The sequence below is a fragment of the Gadus chalcogrammus genome, chromosome 15 (genome assembly GCF_026213295.1).
Source record: "Gadus chalcogrammus isolate NIFS_2021 chromosome 15, NIFS_Gcha_1.0, whole genome shotgun sequence".
NCBI lineage: Eukaryota > Metazoa > Chordata > Actinopteri > Gadiformes > Gadidae > Gadus > Gadus chalcogrammus.
The window spans coordinates 11,057,631-11,083,214 of record NC_079426.1 but is presented as its reverse complement, the minus strand read 5'-3'; the positions used below and the strand labels follow the sequence as shown (position 1 = coordinate 11,083,214).

Here is a 25,584-nt window from a genome sequence, read left to right as displayed (position 1 = left end):
GCACAAATGTCAGACCGGCCTTAACCCCCCACACTGAGATCTCTGACATTGCAGCATGGACCACCTGCTGTGTGTCATATTGCTCAAGCGCGACAATAAAACGGTTTAAAGATCATCATCCTGTGTTTTGTTGTCATAGGAGCCCATCTAAGCCACAGAATTGGATAGCAGAATAAGTGCTAGAAATGTGCATATGTGTATAGAATAGTGCTTACTCCTAGACATGAACACAGTTATTGAGAGGTGTCTATAGACATACCGAGGTCGTTGGGTACTGCAGACTTATATATGCGGAGATTGATGGATAAAGGGGCCGAGATGTTTACAAAGGTGTAGATAAATAATAAAGAGTGTATAGTGTATATATAGAAAGATAAAATGGTCGACATGCACATAAACTGTTTTTGTGTGTGGCGTCCTGCAGTCACACTGCAGTTCCTGAGCCTGCAGGCTTTCTAGAGCCATGCGAGTGATGAAAGCATTGAAGAGCAACACCATGTGACACACAGCTCTATTCAGGACACCCTGAATAGAGCTATTATTGCTCTTCAGAGAGAGAGAGAGAGATGTGAGTAGTCTCTCTTCTCTGAGTCTGCTCCATACGAAGTTGTTGAAACACTTGGTCTAATACGATAGTTTAGAATCAATTTTACAACTTTTACTACTACTACAACAAATATATATAAAAAATTATGCAAAAAATATTATGAATAGTCGTAGTCATTTAATAAATAACAGTGTCGGAAAAACAATACAATAATGTAAACATTGACAGTATTTGGGGAACTTAATACAGAAAGTCCCCTAATGTCAGTGCCTAAACGACTTGTAAAAGGTGAGGCTTCACTCCTTTTAAGGCCTATATAGCCTATATGCATCCTGTTTGTTTTCCCTTTTAGCCTGTCATTATCTCAGGTACAACAATCGAGTATTTTCCAGTAGGCCTACAATGAGAATCGTTTGATTCCTATCGAGCAGTGGCTCACAGCAATTCCTCAATCCAATGTGCACCCATGCATGTTTTCGGGTAATAAACTGCCATCAATCTAAATCAAAACGGATCTAGAAAAACATCCATTTAACAAAATAAAGACCTTCACAGTTGACATCTCACTCAATAGCAGTGCTCTTTTGTCCTCCCAGTTTGTTTGTTATCGTTTCTGTCGTTCTGCTTTGTCATCAGTGAAAAAAGGCTTTTGTGAAGCCATTCACAATGGTACCCAAACTGGAAAGACCCAGGCACGCATCGCTTACCCTGTCACCCCGCGCACGGAGGTGGGTGTTTTGGGGGGCTATTTCGCGGGCATCCAGGGCTGGGGGCGTTTAGTCTAGCATGAGGACAGCTCAGGGCGAGCACCCGATTTGTCACACACTAACGGTGCTAAAAGGGCATCAAGCACTCCGGGGATACCACCTAACCAAGGCAGCCAGCGAACGGGGAAGAGAACCACCAACATGTTCAAGACCAGTTACCTGCGCGAAGTGCGCAAGGACAAGTACGAGCGCTCCGATGTCTTCGAGGAGGAGGAACCAGCGGGCGACGAGTCCTCCGCCGGGGCCTCGGCCATCCAGGGCTGGGAGAGCCTCCAGGAACTCAACGGGCCGTTTCGCCCGGTACATCAACCGGGCTCGCGTGTTGGAGCAGCGCACGCCGTGTTCCGCAAGCAGCTGGAGACCCTGCAGCGCATGGAGGGAGGTGAGCGGCTCGAGGAGGCCTTCACGGAGCAGATCGACGTCAACCGCCAGCGCATCCGCGAAGGCTGTCCTCCGAGCACGCCAAGTTGGAGCGCGAGCTGAAGGATGCGTGCCGCATGCTGGATGAGTACACGAGCAAGTAAGTGGGTGAGAAAGGGTACAACTTCAAGTTGTACCCTTAAACCACTGGTTGGTTTAACTCTTAAACCACTTGTTGAGAGACTAGGATATACATCTCAGTGATGAATACCATTGCACAATGTCATCAATGTTGTTGTTTTTTACATTTTATTAACTAAAGCAAAACAACCCTTTTATCAGGATTTCATTCTGCAATTTCTATTTCTTATAGGCTTCTGATGTAACAAATGATGTATAAAACAATGTTAAGGACAACCCAGTCTGCTCATACGTTTTAGAGCATTGGGAATAATAGACTATATAACTATTGGTTCTCTATTATTCATACTGACGACGACAAATGGTTATTATAACAAATAACAGACACAACTTTGAAACCTCTCACTATTGACCCCACACTCTGGCAGGCCTATTACTATCCTTCATCGAGATGAACGGCGTCTTCAAAAATGAGGTGCAAGGTACTCAGGGAAACAGTAGGCAGTAGGCTAGACGTAGCTGTTTGTGTAGCTTCAGAAGTAACACAAATCAACTGGTCCAATAATGGGGATTGTAAAAGGATATCGACTGACTAAGGCCATGTTCAGGTCAAGCCGAAGAGATAGATTACTACATTTCTTGTGATTAAGTCTGTGTTGATTGAGAAGGTATCGGACCCCTAGCCCAAGGACGACAATTAAAGCTTGAGTAGGCAATTCTGAGAAACCTGCCGGAGTAAACTAGATCTTTAAAGTCTCCAACTGAATAAAACCGATCCCCCACTTCAGGGCATCCCTCAAAAGCCACTCCTGAAAAAACACATGACTAGCTTTGTAGCTTTAGCATAGGTCTGCCTTGTGGGAGGCCCTGGTCCTGCACAATGAGTGCACAGGCAGAGTGCGCACATGGGTAGCTGGGTAGGTAGGTAGAAAAATAGGCCATCCAATCGTTTGGACCGTCTTATTACAGGCCTGAGACAGCCAAATACGCCCACATTTATAAACCTTTTGTCAGAGGATTAGACTTGTTGATTGCTGTCGGGATATAAAGATGATTTCAACAAATAATGCTTCTAATTTCTTGTCTAGACCTCTTACGCCATCGGGAAAGCTTGAGCACATTGACACAAACACATGCCCATGCCCATGCACGTACAAGCACACATATATAAATCACACAACTGTCAAACATTCATAGCAAACCGCTATTAAAATTCACAATGCGATGCGATTGTATTCGTGCTTGTTTTGAGCAAACATGTGATTCTGATTTTCTGCACTCTAGATACAGGAATGAATGCGAGTATCAAGAACAGCTCAGGAGCACTCTGGAACAGCTTAATAGGGTAAGGTTGTGTTTATTAAACTAGGCTGGGAATCAATGCATCTGATAAAATAACTAGATCTGAGATGAGCAGTCACATCAGCCGTAACGATTCCAATTAAAAATAAAGAAAGTAGTTCAATGCAGTCACACAAATTCCCCACCTCTTATATACTCATCTTCTCGCCTCATAACTTGTATCTTTCATCTCCTCTCAACCCCTCCTTTCTCCTCGCCTTTCCCATTCCTCCCCCCCTTTCCTCCTTTCCTTTCGGGCGTCCTATCTCCTCTCGTCTCCTCTAATTAACTCTCCTACTCATCGTACCCTCCCCTCTCCACCCCTATCCCTGATCTTCCCTCTCCTCTTTTATCCTCTCAAAATCCTTGCATCCTCTCCTCCACCTCTCCTTCCCCTCCTCCTCCCCCTCTCCTCTCCCTTACTTAACTCTACTCCTTCATTTCCCCTGCCCCTCTCCTCCTCTCTTCTCCTGCCCTAACCTCTCCCTTCTTCTCTCCTCCTCCTCCTCCCACCCTCCCCTCTCCTCTCCTCCCACCCTCCCCCCTCCTCTTCCTCCTCCCCATCTCCTCTCCTCCCACCCCTCCCCTCCCCTCTCCTCCTCCTCCCCTCTCCTCCTCCTCCACCCTCCCTCTCTCCTCCTCCTCCTCCTCCCACCCTCCCCTCTCCTCTTCCTCCTCCCCTCTCCTCCTCCTCCCACCCTCCCCTCTCCTCCTCCACCTCCTCCCCTCCCCTCTCCTCTTCCTCCTCCCCTCTCCTCCTCCTCCCACCCTCCCCTCTCCTTCTTCCTCTTCCCCTCCCCTCTCCTCCTCCTCCCCTCTCCTCCTCCTCCTCCCACCCTCCCTCTCCTCTTCCTCCTCCCCTCTCCTCCTCCTCCTCCCACCCTCCCCTCTCCTCTTCCTCCTCCCCTCTACTCCTCCTCCCACCCTCCCCTCTCCTCCTCCTCCCACCCTCCCCTCTCCTTCTTCCTCCTCCCCTCTCCTCTTCCTCTTCCCCTCCCCTCTCCTCCTCCTCCCCTCCCCTCTCCTCCTCCTCCCACCCTCCCCTCTCCTCTTCCTCCCACCCTCCCCTCTCCTCTTCCTCCTCTCCTCTCCTCTTCCCCCTCCCCTCTCCTCTTCCTCCTCTCCTCTCCTCTTCCTCCTCCCCTCTCCTCCTCCTCCCACCCTCCCCTCTCCTCCTCCTCCTCCCACCCTCCCCTCTCCTCTTCCTCCTCCCCTATCCTCCTCCTCCCACCCTCCCCTCTCCTCCTCCTCCCGCCCTCCCCTCTCCTCTTCCTCCTCCCCTGTCCTCTTCCTCCTCCTGGTAGGAGGCGGATCAGGCTCTGCTGGGTAACCTGGAACATCAGATCCAGAATCAGTTCCTTCAGGATGACATTCTGTCCACCAGAGACAGGCACAAGAAGGTCAGTGGAACATCATACAGATATTCAAGTTAGCATTTTGCAATGAATATCAGTCTGGCCTTGGCTGGGCGGCAATCGATTTCCGGTTATGGGCGCAACCTTATGTTGTTCAAAACTCCAGCCAGTCAGATTAAACGCTTCCCTCTCGCCCTCTTCTTCAAATCCGGTAGTTGGAAGTAAAGCAAAAATGTATTCTGCTCTGAGAAAAGCCTTCCATACAAAGTTATGTAACCTTTTAACATTGTTATCAGGCCCTTTTCAGATAAAACGGCTTTGAATGCTTTGTCAATATCCTTTCCTCGAGCACCGCCATTGTTTTGGAAATTGGGCAGACGGCTGCGCTCCTTGATTGTCATGAACTTCAACTCCCCCCCCCCCCCAGAGTGCAGATTAGACTTGTAATATAAAAGAAGGATGAAAGGGAAACAGAACGTTTACTGAAGAGATAAGGATGGTCTTACGAGGCTAAGGCAAACGTGAGAGATTTATTTAGTTCATCATTTTTCTGTCCCTGATCTTGCATCAGGGGGACAGTAAAATGATGTGTTAAAACCGAGTTAAAACCAAGTTGCATACAAGGGGATATTGGCCAATTGATTTGAAGCCCAATGAGGTCAAATTGGAGAAGCACTGACAAATGGAGGAACAAGGAAACTGAGTCCTGGCAACTTTAATAACATATTTTCACAGGGTTGTGCAGGTTTTAGAACGGCATTGCTCACACTCGCTGTAGCAAGAAATTATCCATGTCATGTAATGATTTTGGTGTCATGCTAAAGGAGGAACATTGATAAAGATACCATGAGTTGTGGTAGGGTTCAGATGTTGTTCTTCTCTCTCAGGATCGGAACAGAACAGAATACAGAACAGGGTGCTCTTGGGATTTACTGGTAGTAGAGAACCAGAGCACCCTGTTCTCTACTCTGTTCTGTGCAATACGTGGGGAAGAGGGGTAGATGAAGGGGGTTTCAGTGAACAGACGTCTCGCCTTTACACATCAAAAGGAAAGAAAAAGACAGTTGAAGTGTGTTCAATGACCAACACCATAATAACCTCCACAGCAATAATAAAAACCACTGCAGCCTGTGTGGTCCTGGGGACGTTGTCCTCAGCGAGGTTTGCCTGTCATGCCCGTTGACTGCCAAGTTAAATGAAAGGGCAATGCGGGGCGGAAAATGTGTGTGCACTACCAAGAGACCTGGAAATGTGGGAACAGTGGGAGTTGTATAAGTAAAATGTGATGAACAACATAGTTATGGTTTCTATATTGCAAGGGGGTTCGCAAAAGGCCTGCATATCACAAATAGAGACTAGGGATTATTGCAATTATTCAAAGGCTTTTCACGTCATAAATAATCCTTTGATTTTCCTTTGGACTAAATTCTATTTTTGGGCAAATGGACCTGAAATATCTGAAATGCATATTATGGTAATAGGCGGCTAGGGGCCACAATAGTTATTTGATATTTTAAGGCACTATCCCGTCCTCTCCCATAGATATTTCTAGGGGGCTGATGGCCCTGAATGTTAATGGTACATGCTAATGGTAACTATATTGAAAATCCTTAAACCTTTGCACTTCCCTATATGCTGCTAGTCTCGTTTCTGTGCTGTTCTTTCTGTTCTCTGCTATGAGCTTCACAACCGAGAACAGACGAAGACCAAACCATGTCAGGCTGCTGTATCTAAATATGTCGGTTGGGTCCTTTTGTGAACATTCTGGTGAAATTTGTATTTATCTAGTTAATACAAAATCTGTTATCTCCGTGATCCATTTTCTCTCATATGGCGAGATAACGGTTAGCTAATATTTAATATATAATTACCTGAGTTCTGCAAGCAATGCTCCACTTTTGTTATGCCCAGGCTTTATTCTTTCTAACTACTTCGACCTAACTATTTCCAAAACTTATAGCAACTTTTAAAATGTTGATATTAGCTTTCTAAAATATTTTACCTTCTAAAATAGTGTGGCAACCGTGGGCGTGGACGCCGGTTCTGAGTGCCACAAAGGATCCTGGGAGGGTTCGGATGAGTCACATTCTAGTGTCTTTCTTGGTCCTTTGCGTTTGCGACATTAGACGGGCTGCAGTAATTAGTGTACACCTTGGTGAAGGTGGAGTTGGGGGAAATTGGGGCACCGCCACCGAGATGCTTAGGGTGGTGGGATAATCCCTGTGTTGGTTATGTGTTCTGTGTGTTAAAATAAAAAGCTATCGTAGTCGACCGGTGTTTGGGGCCGGTGTAAAATTATTAATCGATTTTTTTTAATATATATATCGGTTGTTTGTGAGTGGGGACCCTCGTTTAATTGGCTAAGTGTTTCCAAAACATCCAGTTTACTTCCGGTAGAAGCTGAATGCTAACATGCTGTAAACAATGTTTTTCATGTCATGCTATCTACACAAACGAAATGTCAGATGAAACCTAAGACTCCAAGGGGTCTAACGGTAAAAGCCTTATCAATTTGCTGCCAGTATATTGCTTTAATATTACAGCGGTATCCTGTATGTTGAGATTACAGCCAGCAAGCTGTATTTATATACTATACAGTAATACTACTGTAAATAAACAGTACCTTACTGCCAAAACTGCTGCCAGTACTTAACTGTAATTTTACGGTGAAAAGTTGTGCAGTCGACAGTCAACCTGTAGACATGTCCATGAGCATTTTTCCCCAGCCTAATCCCCTGCTGCTCCAAAACAACATGAATCTGAAATCCCTGTAAGTCACCACGGGGATAAGAGCCTCTGTTAAACGACTAAACAGTCAACAGCGTGTTGGTTAAATGTCCTCGTCCTTTAGAACCTGGCGGAGATCCAGACGTACGTGAACATACTGCACCAGATCAACCAGACCGCCCCCCTGCTGCAGAACATGTCAATGGGCATCTCCGAGGTGGGTCATACCGGTTGTCAATGTCAGTGTGTGCAGCTAGGTTTGTGTGGATGTGGAACTGTATGTCTGTTTATGTGCACGTTAACATTTGACTTTGTTTGTGTGTTTGGAAAATTGCGAGTGCACTAAAAAAAAACATACACAGACACACACACTGCCACAGGGTGTGTTTGTGCACGTGTGTGTGTGTGTGTGTGTGTGGGTGTGGGTGTGGGTGTGTGTGTGTGTGTGTGTGTGTGTGTGTGTGTGTGTGTGTGTGTGTGTGTCTGAGACTTTGTTTGTGCTTCTGTGTGTTTACAGTGTGACCTGTATGTCCTTGCATATGGGTGACTTTATGTGTGTGTTTGTGTGTGTACGTGTATTTATGCATGTTTGTGTGTTTGTGTGTGCTTGGCGTGTGTCAGTGTGAGTGATTGAGTGTTAGTGTTAAGTGATCGACACTGACCCCGCAGCTAGAGAGCGACAGAGAGGGACACGATGACTCAGAGCCTGGCACACCACGTAATGAGGCGACTCGCTGCCATAAGCCGTGTCTGCCTACTCCTGTCAATTTGCACTACACACGAGGGTCATCGTGTCCAGTTGTCGTTGAATTCAGCTTTTGAGGGTATCATTTACCACTCAGTCCATCATTAGCTGTGCTCATACGCTCCTGTCAGTCCGCACAACTGTGCATGCTATTTGTGTTGTGTTGCGTTTCTGTGTCACCCACGCACCCTTAAGTACCTGGCCACTAGCCATTTACCAGGCGCTTGTCCAGAAGCAAACACTATGCATAATGCTTTCGTTCCCATGTCATGCCATGTAACGCCTGCTATGCATTGGGGAACTGTCGTAATTAGGGGCAGGTGGAGCGTCACAGCCAAAGGGCGTCCCTATTGACTTAGTCTACTTGTAGGAAAAATACTCAAACCTAGTGACATGGATTTATTTCTCAACTTGAAAATACACCATGGGAATGCTGGTGTATTGGGAACGTGTTTTTTTTCTACATTAAATATGTTTGATTTGTTCATCGCATATACGGGCCTAAATAGTGTATCCATTCCTTGTCTTAAGTATTTAGTTGTCCGGAATGGCTTGGCATTGTTCATTCAAATGATTGAAAAACACTGAAGACTGTTACTTTGCCACCCAATCCACCTGTTGTTCTGTGTGTATGTGTATGTATGTGTGCATGTGTGCATCCGTGCGTGTGTGTGTGTGTGCATCCGTGCGTGCTTGTGCGTGTCTGTTCGTGTGCATGCGTGCGTGCGTGCGTGCGTGTGTGTGTGTGTGTATGTGTGTGTGTATGTGCCTGTATGCGTGTGTATGTGTATATGTATGTGTATGTGTCCACGTGCAATTGTATCCGTGCGTGCGTGCCGGTGTGAGCTTGTGTGTGTCTGTGCATGCGTGCGTGCGTGCGTTCATGCTCGTGTTCATGAATGTGTGTGTTTGTCCTGGTGGTGTAAAGGACCAGGAGAGGCTGCTGACCCAGAGGAGGGTCCCGGAGCTTCAGAGCCAGCTGGAGGAGTACAAGAGCGCCATCTGCCAGCTGCAGATGCAGAAGCAACGCCTACAGACAGAGGTGGGTCCCATGACGTGAGCACACGTGTGTCACCATGACAACAGCCACTGCCACGCGACGCAGCCCACACATACGTGGAAATAGACAACACAAGCATCCGCACACAAAGTGCAAAGCGATGGCAATCCTCAAGATCAACAAATAAATATCTGTACACATGATCTTCTAGCTCTATAGGAACCAGAGATGGCCAATTGATTCAAATTTGATAAACCGGGGTGAGGTAGCTTGACATTCAGGGATTGCACACAAAATAATGAAATCTTTGTATTTGATGATATTGATTTATGGTAGTCGCTTTTTCCAGGTATTTTCCAAAGACAAAGTTCTGCTGTCTGCTCAAATGTCAGCTCTTAGCTCTGCTCATGTTTTGTGCCATGTATTTTCTAACCGTCTGGATCGAATTAGTGTAATATAATTGTTTTATGGAAATAAATGGTCACCCTTGGTTTATTCAATTAATATGAACATGTTTTAAGGCGCTGTTTGACATTCAATATGAATGGCCACTAAAATGTAGACCCACTAACAGGACAGGCGGTCATTTCTCCTTCCTTTTGTTTTAAAAGTTAAGTTGACAGTTAATAGGGGGTAGGATAGTCAAATGGATAGGGCTTTTGACTTGTAGCTGAAAGTTTCCGGAGTCTACCTTTAGACAGTCTCGGGCAATATACCGTCCGTAACCCTATACTTGCTCACTGATGGCATATATCTTAAAAACATAATAATCCCAAACCTGTTGAATCTGCAAAATTATTAAATGATAAATGTCAATAATACATAGTTAGGTTGACAGGTAAGTTATTAGTTGTCAGCTAATTTGACAGTTAGGTTGACAGTTGAGTTGACAGTTGACAGCTATTTCGACAACGTAGTCACGTTGACTGGAAAGTCGACAGTTCAGCTCCCGTTGCACTGTTGGGAAGAGGCTCATGTCACTCGCTGAGCGCGTGATCCCATCATTTCACTCTTAAAAACACAATTGCTTCATAATTTCTCCCCCCCCCCCCCCCTTCTCGCACTCTACCACTCCATGTGCCCTAGACGGGGTCGCTGGATCAGGCCATCAAGAGCACACAGGACGGCTACGACGACGAGATCCAGGCCTACAACGACCAGATCGAGGCGCTGCGCAAGACCATCGAGGAGGCGGAGCGTTCCCTGGAGCGCTACACCAGCGAGTGTCGCCACCTGGCCATGTACCAGACGTCCCTGGAGAACGAGCTGGAACGCTACAAGAGGATCATCGAGAACGAGGACAACCGGTAAGGAGCGCCGAACTCGGCTTCGTTGCTCGGACCCCTAATAATAATAATGCATTCGACTTTTATAGTGCTCTTCTAAATACTCAAAGTCGCTGAACAGAGTGAAGACAGAATACAATAATTGAATAATAACGTATAGACGTGTAAGTAGTAATAACATAAGTAGAAAGATAAAAAGATAAAATAGGATAAAAATAGGGAGCTAAAAAACTGAAATAGACTAGGAAGGGGAGGGGAGAGAAGGGAAGGAGGTCATGTGTTGAAAGCGATCTTGAGAAGGTGGGTTTTTAGGGCCTCTTTAAAAGATGGGAGTGTGCTAGCCTGTCGGATGTGCTTGGGGAGGGAGTTCCAGAGGGATGGTGTGGCAACTGAAAAGGCCCAAGAACAAACACCAGACATTTGCTGTTTAATAATTCAGATCTGTAATATTTTGTTTGTGGATCATTATAACATGAATAGTTTAGTTATCTTGGCTACTTAATTCTTGGCTACTTATGGGTAAATCGTAACAGAACTTCGTTAGAACAGAGTAAGACATCAGCCCCATAAGTTCCTCCTGGGCTCCTTTAAACATGTATGAACACACGGTGCTGCAGTCCGTCACCGTCCTCCCTAAAATCAAACAAATATATTGTTTGGTCGGTGCGAAACAAACATTTCGATCCACTTCTTGTGAAGCTTCATCAGTTTTAGCCGATACATCCTTGATTGTTTACAACCAATGTTTGTGCACGGCACTCCAAACATGGCCGCACACAATTTAAAACGACAATACAATAAATGGATTTAGATGTTTGTTTCGCAGCATACCAACAAAGGAACAGTGAGTTTTTCACGAGGACACATGCTTCAGTACAGAGGATTCTTTAAAAAAAAAAGACGATTCATCATTTCAAAGTGGTTGAAAAAGCCAGTGTGGATCTGTCCCCAGCCATCTGTGGTGGTGACAGAGTGTGACTACATAGCAACGTGTGTTCATCCATGTTCAGTCGAACCGCAGGGGTTCCTGGTTCATGGTTGTCTAGGGTGAAACCATCACAGGGATTCAACAACTTGACAGGCAACAGGCCTGTCGTTTGTTAGAACAAAGCGCACAGTAATCAGGTCAGAATGAAAGAAATAACTGAGAAACATGCACAAACACAGGTAAACCTAATCAGAAATCAAAAGTAATCAAGGTGACCCACATTTGAAAATCGAGACACAGGGGGAATAAGCATAGGGATTAGGCCAAGATAGTGGTGAATAAATGTAACATGATGTTATTGTTAAGTGTGGGATACTGCTCCCCTTTAGGAGGTGTCAGTGATACACTGACACAACAATGAGCATCCTAATCTATAGACCATATCCGGAAAACGCATATCCAGAAAAATCAACACATAGTTGAAGACTTCAACCAACCACACTCCGTTTACTAGTTCACAGGTGTATTTCCTTATGTCCGCCAACAGATGGCAGTGCTGTGCCACAGTCACTTCCACATCAAGCTATTCCTCATATTCAGTTCATGCTTTCAAATTTCTGTGTATACATTCTTCCTCTTTTATTTTTATTTTCTATAAATAAATAATATTACAGGTCTATTTGAAATGTATGTACCCAGGGATCCCCTTCCCCTGGCTATAACCTTTGTTGTCTGGTTGAACCTGTTCTGATCTCTGCAGGTTGAACTCAGCGATAATTGGCACACCCATTACCCTGTTTACCACTAATTGTTGCAACCCGCACGCACCTACCGCGCCCAGCCGAGGGAGAGGTGAGTTTACCAACACGGCGGGGGTCACGTGCTGAGCTCATCATCTCTATTCATCAAACATTCAAATCACCGGCTATTGTGTTGTCGGCCCACTCGGCTTCATCAAGTTCTTAGAAATTCAGCCTCCACTCAAGGCAAAGTGTTCAGTGTCTCAGCGGATAGTGTAGGAAATGTACGAAATGTAGTCTGACATGTGCAAAAATCTTAATGCAATATCTATACCCAAGACACAAACATACTTGCATACCACACACAGGATTGATGAGAGATGAGGTAACTCATTCTATAAAACATATAGGTTTTTTATTCAAAACATAAGTATACGATTTCCCTTATACTGGTAATATAATTCGGAAGAGTGCTCTCCTCCTCGCAGATACAAATTCCAATCTTTATATAAATACCAAGCTACTATTGGCCGGTACAGAATCTTAACCAAACACATTTGGAATGCAATCTGCAATTGGATTGTCAATTGTATCTCTATAATTAATAAGAAATAGTGGAAGTAGTTAACGTCACCCATTAATGCCAGCAAAATGTCCCATATTGATACAGCCCATAATTCCACACAACACATTGAGTGGTTTCACGCTGAGAGTTGTGCGCTCCCCTCCAGACGTCACCATGTCCTCTGACCTCTATCCCCCCCAGACCTCACCCAGGCCATCCAGGACATCACCACCATCAAGCCCCGCCAGAAGAACCTGGCCAAGAAGGTGCAGAAGAAGAAGGAGCTCGGCCCGAGAGACGTGACCGACTGTTCCCAGGACGACCGTCCCGTTGCCCCCTCCCACGGAGACGCCGCCGGGGGGGAGGATGAGGTGGAGAGGAGGACGGAGCAGAGCACCGGCTCCGTGCCAGGGGCACGGGTGGCCCCCCAGGACGTCCCCGACGGCGCCCAGCTCAGCAAGGCGTTCGACACGCTCTGCAACATCGTGCGCGACCGGATGAGGAAGTACCGCAGGCCTGAGCCCATCGCCGACTTCTACACCAAGGGCCGCTACGTCCTGGTGACGGGGGACGCCAGCTACATGGACCCCTGCTTCTGCACCTCCTCCCCCTCCGGCGGCCACGTCTTTATCACCGCCGGGGACGGGATGTTCATGCCCCCCTACGACCCACCCTACGGGCCCGGTGGACCCGCTTATCCCCAGCCTCCACCCCCGCCCATGCCCATGCCCATGCCCGGCCCCAGCGACCCCACTCTGCCCTCTGGTGGCGGCGATAGGAAGGGCGACGACGGCGGCAAGGGAAAGGACGGAGGAGGTGGAGGTAATGGTGGTGGCGGTAGAGGCAAGGGTAGAAACGGAGACCCAAAGGCCAAGGACCCCGAGCCATCTCCAGCCCCCGGCCCCGGCCCCGGCCCCGCTCCTCGCCCAGCCGGCCCCTACCCTTCCCCGGGGGATACCCTCCCGACCGGGCCTAGGGGCCGCCGTCCCACGCCCGGCAGCCCTCCCACCCGCAGCTACCACCCGGACACCCTGAGCTACGAGAAGGTGGAGGTGCTGGAGACGGTGGAGAGGCTGTCCAGCGACAACAAGGTGAAGGGTTACGAGGAGACGGCCCTGGTGGTGGAGACCACCGTCGAGAAGATCAGCAAGAAGAAACCCAGAACCTGAAGTGGTGCTTCACTCGTGAGACGTGGGAAGATTTGCTTCCGTGAAGAGGACAATGATGATGGAGGATTAGTGTGCCTTTCATTTGCTTGACCTCGCCGCCTTCTGCCTCAAGCGTTTGCTGGTTCCCGAGGGACTTATGCTGCTGCTGTTGTTCTTACAGCCGTCTTCAGGATAGAGGAACACTTGGGGGAAGATGAACATGCTGGAGACCCAAGCCACGAAAATCTCTAAAAGTTTGAAAGAAAATTGTATAGAAAGTTACGCCGCCCTTTGCAACTTTCAGCCCTGAAGTTTATGACGTTGAAATGAATGCCATTGCCTGCAATAAACAGTTTTGCTGTGTATCAATTAGCTTGGATTGATATCATGCATAATAAAGAAAAGTCATACATAAACTAATTGTCTTTTTTTTGTCTTGAATCTCTAGTTAGAGCACAACTTGGCCCAATTGAATCATGAAATGCACTTAGTGTACCATCTTCAGTTTCTCGATTCAATCATTTAAGGGTTTGAATCTTCCTGGATTGAATATGGAACAAACAGCGTTCACCTACATTTTACATTGCGTCCTGAGCAAGGCAGAGCAAATAGACTAAATACGATTGTGTGAGGAGAATGCTGTGAGTGAGTGATCATTTATATCACACCGTTAATTTGATAAAAGACTGATGAAACCTGAAAACCTTTTAACCAACTATATTAATGTGCACTACGGTGTTATATAAAACACAAACTGTTAGCCTAAACTTTTAATCATTCATCATGTTCCATGAATAATCTGTTCCATGGATAATTGGACGCAAGCTATCTGTTTAAAGAAACGGCTAAATGATGAATTGGCCTTTCGGTGTGTCAGGAACTTTCAGCATCATTGCTAACAATGCGTCCGCAGCCCCCACTCTCAGCTCTTTATCTCTTCATCCATCAACTTTGCATATTTAAAAAATGCAAAAGAGGACTGAACAGTTCCAGCCAGGTGCAACCCCCTTTATATGTGCCTTGATGGGCATTTGTATTGAGAGAAACAGCTGTTCACTGATCGTGTTGATCGTACCTTTATTTGAAAAAGAAAAACGATTTTGAAAACCAACCAGAGCAATTATCTTTGATGTGTCTTATTTTGTGTGTTTAGGTATGTCTCCTTTATGCGGTGATTTTAATAACTTGCTGTTTTATGGCTATGATTCAGTTCAGGGACGGGCAAATCACTCAAATGCTTTAGCAAACATCTGAATATATTTATTATTTAGTATATCGTCAAAGATTATGAAATGGAGGACCACATACCGCAAAATCAATCAAAACATTCCTTTCCTCGTTTATATAGAAACAGTGCATGTCACAAAAATATAAACAGAAAGAAGTATCGCCGCTCGGTTTGCAAGATATTCAACTTTAAGTAGACACCAAGATTAATTTACAGTCACAAACTGTACAACAGTGGACTGTAGAGAGGTGCGGGGAGAGGCCAAGAACAAGAAGATGAAACAGTAGAGATCGTATTTGTATGTACAATTCTGTAGACTGTAAAAAAACAGACAAATATGTGGTTTTGTTTTTCTGTTTCTCTCTCTCAATATATAACAGATTCTTTGACGGTTAAACTTTTATTATGTTTTTGGATTACAAGAAACATTCATTTTTAAGTGGGTACTAATTCAAACACAAAACCAAAATGGGCAGCGCCTAGAGTCAGGGACGAGAGAGGTAGACAAAACAAGAAGATCATAAGAACAAGAGAGAGATTGACCAAGAGTTTGACTGAGAGGATAGGAGCTCTAGCAAGAAGGGATAGCTAGCGAATGAGGGAGAGAGAAATAAAGAGGGAGAGAGAGAAAGGGAGAAAGAGAGGGTAGAGAGAAAGAGAGAGAAAGGGAAAGGAGAGAGAGAGAGAGCTAGAGAAAGAATGAGAGAGGGAGAAAGAGAGAGAACGGGGGGGGGGGGCTTCATTTGGCACCCATGCATGACGGTGGCTCAGTTGTTTTTACTCAGCAGGCTCTTGAGGCTGCGCTCCACCGCCTCGTCCAGCTCCTCCTCCAGCTCCTCCTTCTTGGACATGGCCAGTTTGGACTGGTAGTCGCGCACTACCTGGTCTATGTACGGGGCACTCTGTGTACCGTGCAGCATGAGCGTCCACTCCTTCAGGACGCCCCGCTGGGCCTCGGGCCCCTGGAAGCCCACCTCCATTACCCAGGTGCCCCGGGGGTCCTCGCCCCAGGTGTGCGTGGTCATGAAGGGCCACTTGTCGAAGCCCACCTTGGCGTCGTCGTCACGCGGCCGGCGGCTCAGCAGGATGGACTTGGTGCCCATCGGCGAGGTCATGTTGATGTTGAGGTCGCCGCGGCGACTGGCGTTCACCGTGACGACGGCCTGCACGTGCTCCAGGTAGCGCACAAAGTTGTCCTTGCCCTGGCAGGCGTCTGTGTCGATGGTCAGCACCAGCCGCCCGCCAGACTGGATCTTACTGGAGAGAGAGAGAGAGAGAGAGAGAGAGAGAGAGAGAGAGAGAGAGAGAGAGAGAGAGAGAGAGAGAATTGAATTAGAAACGCGACTCTACGTGGCTCCATCATCATGTCATTAGGAAAGACATTGATGTTTTAGTTTTTTTTGGCTTCCATAGGGAACATTGGTTAATTTCACGGCTGACCAAAGGATATTAGCCGTATGATGTTGTTGTTTCAGGTAAAGGTGATGAAGTAACTACACTTTCATTCATTCACATTAATTAAATGTTGATGTTATTTGTCATTCTTCAGACTACGATATAAGGGTGGACTACTTTTTTTTACTACATTCTGTAACCGAGCAGGGTCTTACAATGGTCACCACCACTGGTTACAAAGACACAAGAGTGCAGTCCAGGGGAAACCACTGAATGTGTTACCTCCACTGCTTTTTACTCTTCAACACAGAAGCTGAGCACCGAGTATCTGAGCATCTGAGAAGAGCATCCCTGAGCGCCCTTGTTCTTTCTAAACATTGAGTCAAGGTTCGTTTACATGACCTCAAGTCCCAGACTGAAAGATATTACCGTCTCAAACCGTTTATCTCCTCGCCCACCAAGAAATCTTTCCAAAGACAGTCGAGGAACGATTTATGCGGAAATGTATGTTTAGCGCATTATATCGATACAACAAACGGTCTTTATGTTCATATTCCACTTGGATTTAAACCCTTGCATGTTTTCCAGCAATGATTTTGCATGACTATGGTGGTTTGAATGATAATGATGCGCTTAGAAAACTAAAATAACAAATCCTTCCCGCTCCATTTTGGAGGGCTACCTTTTAATATCTCCTGTGTATGATTTTGTTACGTAAAACCTGTTGAATATAAACTCAAAGCGATGGAAACGTGAATGGCTGATGTTTGAATAATTGTTCCCGGATCAAAGGGGTGTCGGTAGACAAGGCAGACTGGGAGGCCTGGAAGCCAGCGACAGACTAAGAGACCTTTTTAATGGAGAAGTCTGCGCATTATCATTCGAATTAAAACAAATTAAACCCACGTCACACACAGGCAAATTATTTTGGAAATTAATTAATTCAATGCATCTCAGGAGAGAAATGGCTTTTTGTTTTTTTATGACATGAATAATGCATCTGTGGTTAATATGGCACACTGATTATGGTAATGCTCATCTTCGCCAATGTAACCCTGGAGTGGCAAGGGACGCTTTTCGCAGAGGCTTCATCGAAGTAGAAATACAGTTGACACTCATAACACTAATTATAGGGCTGCTACTTGTTTGGTCCAAGACACTATTTTGAAAGATAGAGGGTATAAAGTTAAATAAACTTGTAAAATCGGAAGAAAAATAGTTAAATGCAGTTACTCTTCGCAAATGGCACTGTGGTAACTGATATAGGTCCGCAGGCTTGTGAAGTTCATAAACTTTCCGTAAAAATTATATTTTGCTGCTGGCGTCCATGTTTTCCGAGGCAGACGCAACGGGACGCATGTGGATTGGAAGTCTGGAATCCCGAATCTGAACTTCCGACTTGCGACTTGCGATCAAGTGCAGCATTTTCTTGTCTGCACTATCGGACTACCACCCGTGCCTTGGTAGATAAAGGTAGCAGACCAATAATTAGTGTTATGAGCGACACCTGTGTTGTTCCTGCGATACTGCCAGCCTCAATGAAAAGACTGACTTTAATGGTGGTTCTCTAATGTGCATATACAGTAGATTTGCCAACATCCCTTTTATTGAGCTAAATGGGTTTGTCCCAGTTTGTCCTTGAATTGCAAAAATGTGTTATCCTGAATATCAAAGATTGATTTTGCCGTCTAACTACAAGATCTGGCTGATAATGTCCTCGTCCTTTCTTTCTTTCTTTCTTGTTGATATAAAAACCACAACGATAGCTTTGTAAGCGCTCCAGGCCTGCTCTGTGGCCACCACTACCATGTCACATTAACACAGTGGAAATGAAAGCACCGGGTAAGGCAGAACCAAAGCAAGGGAGGGGGACAAGTGAGACGGAAGAATAATTCACCGACCGCTATGCTAAGCACAGCATGCTAACCGATGGCGGCGTCGTGAGCTGAGTGATTGAAGCGTCAAGAAAAACCGTGCATGATCAGCGGGGGAGTTTTCAAAGTACTGTCAACATCACATAATGTGCCCGGGGGTGGTGTTGTAATAATATAAACGAACAACAACAATAATAATTCAAATAATTATAAGGCTTAACACAATTTCTTCCAGGTTTTGAAACATAAAATCGAATCTTAAGGTACATTCAACTCAGTGTGTGTCCGTTCAGGCTGAGTTAAACAGCTCTCGCTGAGGGAATATGCCACACTCTGGTGAGCAGAGGTCTATCCCATGAGCAATACAGTAATAAAAATATCAAAGTGTGTGTACATAAGCCCTCAAGTATGTGTTTATTTGCAATTGTCTCAATCATTCTCCATTATGATTATTACAGTTATTATTGCTGTTGTGGTGATGGGGTAGGATCATGTGCATTATTACATTTTCCTAAACAACAAATTTCCCCGGCATGGCAGGTAGCATCGTTTCCATCTGATAACGTGAAAGAGCAATTACGGCTGTCGCGGATGAGATGGGAGTGAGGGGGCACGAATGTTGCTGATTAATTTACCAGCCAAGGCCCCAACGGAGTTTCTCGGCTTAATATAGCAGGTAATAAGAAGCTGTTTAGCTCCATGATATACGATGCCAACCAGTATTGCAGATTGCGTGTAAGAACTGAGGCATGCTTGTTGTGAGAGGCTGTGCGACTGCATGCTATGCTCTGCTAGTTTGCAATAAAGTGAATATTTCAATAGATAGACACTTTTGTAATTAGCAACTACATAAGAAACTTAATTGCTCAGAGACAAACTGGGTATCGACTCAAAAATCACAACCCTTTTCTGAACTGAACAATTACATATTTCTTCTTTCTATGGCTGAAAGGACTATACTAGACTACTATAATTGAGTATAAGAAATAATCTCTGGTATTGTAATTTGCCTGTCTCTGTTATCACACAAATTCACTCTCAATGTATGTGTGTGCACACATGCACACTGTCCCACACACACTGACACACACTGACAGACAGACACACAAACACACACGCCCATCCACCCACACACGCACACACAAACACACACACACACACACACACACACACACACACACACACACACACAGACACACACATGACCACACCCATCCACTCACACACACACACACACACACACACACACACACACACACACACACACACACACACACACACACACACACACACACACACACACACACACACACACACACACACACAGACACACGCACACTCTCTCTCACACACACACACACATACACAGACGTACACACACACACACACACACATAAACACACCCATCCACCCACGCACGAAGGCAGACATAGACTCGCATCATCCGGCGGACATCCAAACACGAGGCAGGCAGGTCAGATAAAGGATCATGTCTCTATCTCTGCTCTTCAAGTGCTAATTGGCTAGCTCCTGGGCTGCCATGAGCGAAGCGTCTGAGTTCAGATCACTGATTAAAAAGCAGAAGAGAAACTGAATACCAGAGGTCTGTGGCCTCTCCTGTGTGATCCTGCACAACAAAAACTGTTCACCACAGCACAGCTTGGCATTCATAGTTGCGTAGCCTGGCGGTTGCTAGCTTGAGCCAGTGTGGGAGGATACCAGATATGCTAATTACTTGTAGTTTCTATTATTCAATGCCTCACAAGAGTGGAAGGAAGTCTTGCTTTGGGGTTAGGCTGCAGACATGTGGTATCAACCCCCAGATCCTTTCGGTTGGGAGTTGAACACACTATCTTTCTCCAAAACTTATGAAAATAGTGAACAATCCCTGACCCCTCTTATAACTGCAATTATCCATTCCTCTCTAATCTTTGGTACTGTTCCGTCACCCCTCAAATCAGCTGCAATAACCCCTATTCTTAAGAAACCCGGTGCTGACCCCAGCAACTTCAACAATCTCTGCTAAATCTCCACCCTCCCCTTCCTTTCAAAAATTCTGGAAAAACAGTTGCAGCTCAGATTCATGATCACCGCTCTCACAATAGTCTTTACGAACAGTTCCAATCAGGCTTTCGCCCACTTCATAGCACCGAAACAGCTTTTGTTAAGATAACCAATGACCTCCTCATGGATGTGAATGCTGGAGTACTCACCATCCTGATCCTCCTGGACCTGAGTGCAGCTTTTGACAGCATATCCCACACCATCCTCATTGACCGATCATCCTCCCTTTGAATATCTGATACACCTCTGGACTGGTTTAAATCATATCTGACCGGACGTACTTAGTTTGTCCACCTCAAAACTTTTAGATCCCATTCTTCCCCCCTCTCCTCTGGTGTACCCCAAGGTTCTGTCCTTGGACCCCTCCTGTTCATTATCTATCTCCTCCCTCTTGGCCATTTTTTCCATAAATATAATATTCAGTTCCATTGTTATGCAGATGATACCCAGCTATACTCTTCCACCATACCCACCACGACCCTCCCTCCCACCTCCAACCTCCCTCTCCGATTGCCTCCAGGAAATCAGATCCTGGTTCTCCCAAAACGTTCTCAAACTCAACTGTGATAAATCTGAAATCCTCCTTATTGGCACCAAATCCACACTCGCTAAAATAATTGACTTCTCCATCTCCATTGAAAATTCATCAGTTTCCCCCTCTCCCCAGGCCAAGAGTCTGGGTGTCATCCTGGATAGCACCCTATCATTTCAGTCCCATATCAATAATGTCACTTGGTCATCTTACTTCCATCTACGTTACATCTCTCGCCTGCGCCCATCTCTCTCTCCCGCAACAGTGCTGAAATTCTGGTTCACACTATGGTCGCATCGCGTTTGGGCTACTGCAACTCTCTCCTCTTTGGTTTACCTGCTAAGTCCATACATAAATTACAACTGGTACAAAACTCTGCAGCCTGTATCATTACTAAAACCACCTCCATCAGTCACATAACATCTGTCCTGCAGCAACTCCATTGGCTCCCCATCAAATATCGCATCATTTGCAAGATCCTGCTTCTCACTTTCAAGGCCATCAACAATCTCGCCCCTCAGTATCTTACCACGCTCCTCCATATCAAGACGGTAAAGACACCCACCCGTTCTCTCAGATCGTCTTCCTCCATCCACCTCTCCCTCCCACCTGCTCGCTTGGTTACCATGGGGTCAAAAGCATTCAGTCGCACAGCCCCCCACCTCTGGAACTCTCTGCCTCATTACATCCAACACTCCAGTTCCATTATCACTTTCAAATCTCACCTGAAAACTTATCTATTCAGCCAAGCCTACTCCCTTTAAGTCAGTTGCATTCTTGGGACTAGAATGACCCCACTGTTTTTCTCTTGTACACTGTTTTATTATGTTGTTGTTTTTTGTTTTGGCCGGGACTGGCATTATCTTCCATACAAGCTACATATGCAGACCCTGTGTGAGTATGTAAGCAACCCCCTCTGGCTGGGATCTCTCCTGGTTGTCACTCAGCATTATCAGCGGTGTTGCTAGGGCACACCGTGCTGGGAAACGTGTGGCCGCTCTAATTATAGCCACGGAGGACCTCTGGAGAGTCAAAGTCACGAGAGCACGGAGAACAAAAAGAGGTTGGACTGTGTGGTGAGGACGAGTGGAGGATTGACGGGAAAGAGAGAGAGAGAGAGCGAGAGTGATGGAGGGGGATGGAGCCAGCAGGGGTGAAGGGGAATGGAACAGACTGGCACGCGGTAAGGAGGGGTGGGGTCCATGGAGTGGGGGTGGAGCAGGGAGAGGAGGATGCCCCACGGGGGGGATTGCAGACAGATTGCAGGCAGGACACACATGTGGGAGAGGTAGGTAGAAAAACAGGCAGGAAAAGACAGAGAGAGAGAGGCTGATGGTCCGAAAGACAGGGAGACAAAGAAAAAGACAGAAAGATATGTAGGTACACCGAGAGACAAAGAGACACAGAAAAATGTGAAGATGGATGTAGAGAAAGAAAGACAGTAACCGATAGATGGATAGAAGCATAAACAGACACATACAGACTGAGAGATAGGCAGGCCGATTCATACACAGATAGGCAGGCAGGTAGAGTTCAGAGAATTCAGGCAGAGAAGCAAACTGATGGACACAGACAGAAAATGATTGACAACTAGACGGGCATCTAGACAGATTACGCATTACACATTACAGCTCTCGACCACTAGGCCAAAGAGAGAGAGAGTCCTCCAGAGTGTGCACCAGATGGCTTGACTGTAATCAAACTACTGCTCAGCCTACAGCTTTGTGGAACACACAACAAGACCAGCACCCGGGGAATACACACAGATACTTAGAAATAAGCACCCTAACTTCATACCCCTTGTTACTGCAGCTCTTGGACAGATGACAGATGAATCTCTCATGCAGAACACTGTGTTACTCTTGATGCGCTGCAAATTGTGTTTTGTATCTTAACAGCAATTTGTGTCTTACTTGACAATTTGTTTTGGATCAAGGAATGCACACCCAAAAGGGTATTGGATTTTTTTTTGGATGTGCCCACTATGTGTTATGTTATGTGTAAGACAATATCTTGGATAGCATGTCGTAGGTTTTTAGTTTATTGTTTAGCCTAATAATCTGACTGATATTCTGCCGCTATGATTGGATGGATATATATTATGGCAATCCCCAGTTTGTTTGAATCTGGAGTGCAGTCCAGAGAAAACCACATAATTAGAGTCAACTCTTTTACAGTATCCTGATCTATCTTCACTATCTTGACCTCTTTGTAGTCTTCAGCCAGTAGCAGTCACCCATGAACTACAGCTTCTATCAAATCAGACGTTGCAGTTTGCACACATGATCGCTCATCTTAACTCTTTTGCTTTTCCCAACTTCACGATACACATACTTTCATGGTGGGAAACCGTAACCCTAATCTTAACCCTAACCCTTACCCTAATCCAAAGAATTTAGACCATAAGAACTATAAGAACCATAATTACCTATTCTTTTGTATCTCTGTATAAAATGAGCCTATAAAATTCATGGCCAGGTGTTGTTTCATTGAAGACTGAAAAGGCAGAAATCCTTCCAGTGTGCCTGCCGTGTGTTCACCCTCATTGGCACATTAAACATAAACATACACTACAGCCCACATCTTGTATACAACGTCTGCTTACTGGTTGTCCTGGATGGACCCGGCCACACAGTGGAAGCGCTCGGGGACGGTCTTCCACTCGTGGGACATCTTCACCATGCCGCCGGCGTCCAGCACGCCGTAGCCAAACAGGTGGTTGAACTCCAGGCCCACGCCGTTCCTGCGCCACTGGTGGACCTCGTCGTGAAGCTGGTTCCTCTTGGACGTGAGCACCGACAGGTGCTGCATGTCCCGCCATGTCAGGTCGGGACTGTGGGGCGAAGGGGGGAGATGGATGGGGAAGGGGATGAGGGTGGAGAGAGAGGGTGGTGATGGGTTCAGGTTCAGGTAAGAGCGATGCTTGAGGCTTGACAGCTGCCTCCCCGTATTCTGGAGCAGGACTTCCAGCCGAAAGTTACTAGGTTCGATCCAATACGGCCAAGGTCTACTTGGAGGCATCCTAGAGCATCTCAGCTTAACCCCCATCTGAATTCACAGTAAGCCGACTTCAGATCAATCCTTATGATGGAGCAGATAGGGGTTAGGCGTCTCGGATCAAGGATGCCTACTATGTCTGTGGGGCAAAGCAGGATCAAACCCAATACCTTTTGTCAGGGAGTATAACCCTTCCCAGGGTGACACCACACATTTCTGAACAATACACAATAAGCAAGGGAAAGCAAAGGTTTCCCTTGCACATCCTCTGGAAATGTGTGGATTGCAGGTATTTTTCTCAAACCATCCACACAACACATCAAAGCAGGGGCTCATTTCGGAAGCCAGACGGATTCCCCCCGTTTCTCTCCTATCTGAGAGAGAAACAGGTCCACCGCCTCTCTTATCTTCGCTGTGTGGGAGTGACAGCTTTTGTTCTGGAGGTGACTCATTGACTCCTGCCCATGCATGGCTCAAGTGTGATTGGTGGGGTTTGAACAAATAAAAAAGGAAAAGGAAAAACGAGGGGGCCTCTCCACTTGCATTGCGGTTTGTGTACCGCGAGTGACCACCTTCAATGAGCGACATCATTATTGTGTGTGCAGAGCAAACAGGCTTTTTCTTTATGCAGGGCCCCCGACAGTCAAGTTTTTGTAGTTAATGGCCTTATGAGTTGACTGCAGTCAGGCTGGAGTACCGCAAGGATACAGAGTCCTTCAGAGGCCAAAAAGCCTTTGGATTGAATAAACGCAAAATAAAACCGATTTTAAAATGTTTCTACTGGTTGATGTCTCAAGTGTTTCCCAGCTAGGCTCGGATCCACCATTTTAATCTGGAAGAAGAAGATAATCACGGCAGTTTGGATGTAATCTGTGTGAGCACACCTACGTCCAAGAACGGGATAATGAGCGGCTAAATTAGTGAACTAGACAGAGAACATTCTTGGATTACATTTTATGCTTGCTCTGATGCAGGTCTTAATTAACATACAACCTGTCATAAGAGTTGTTAAGATAACGAGGTAGACTATGTCAAACGAAGAAAATAATAACATATGCCAACTGTTGAAACGAGAAAGGCAAGAAAGAGATAGTGTTTAATAAATGAGCGGGAATGTCATGTTTGGGCTCCACTTTGTGCATGTCTTTTTGTTATAGCTATTTAAAAACTATATGATTGTATCATATTTTCAATTCATTTGATTTCCATCACAATAAATCACCAGCTGTCTGTAAAGACGTTCCCTGCCTGATTGTTTACCGAAACGTACTGCACCATTGGGTGGGTGTTAAAATGTGTAATTACAACAACAAACTTAAACGATTGCTGAAATCAAAGTGGAAGTGAAGTTCAACAAATCTTTTTTCATCACAGACACAGCAACAAATGAATAGGGAAATGCTGCAATCGGATGTCTCTTTCTCTACATAAATAAATAATAGCCCAATATTTGAGAGAATCAATGTCAGAGATCAATATGTCGCTCTATCTTAACCGAGAAATTGCAGAAATTGATATTTTGACAAGAAATCTTTCAGTCCAATACACATGTTTTGCAGTGCCAATGCATCCCCTTAACAGATTCTGATACCAAATAAGACTATAATAATAAGACTTATTAATAAAAAACTTCTATCTATTGCATCATCAGCATTTTTTTTATGCATCTTTTTTTAATAATCGTTTGCAGAGTAACGCCCAAAAGCCAAGGAAGGGAGATTCAGCTGCCACAACTGTCCGCTCAGTGACTATCTTAAGTAAGCTCTGAGTGACCAAAGGAGACATATATTGACCGCATCAAATGGGAGAGATACAAAAAAAAGACACTGAGAGAGAGAGAGAGC

At 45.7% G+C, this 25,584-nt stretch overlaps 1 protein-coding gene and 1 pseudogene across 1 annotated transcript in view; one reads left to right on the top strand and one right to left on the bottom strand.

Moving 5' to 3' along the window:
• The window catches only part of pcdh15a (protocadherin-related 15a), a 409,668-nt gene that overhangs the window by 294,921 nt on the left and 89,163 nt on the right, over positions 1 to 25,584 (bottom strand). The window lies entirely within an intron of this gene.
• Positions 1,456 to 13,671, top strand: LOC130404991 (filensin-like; annotated as a pseudogene).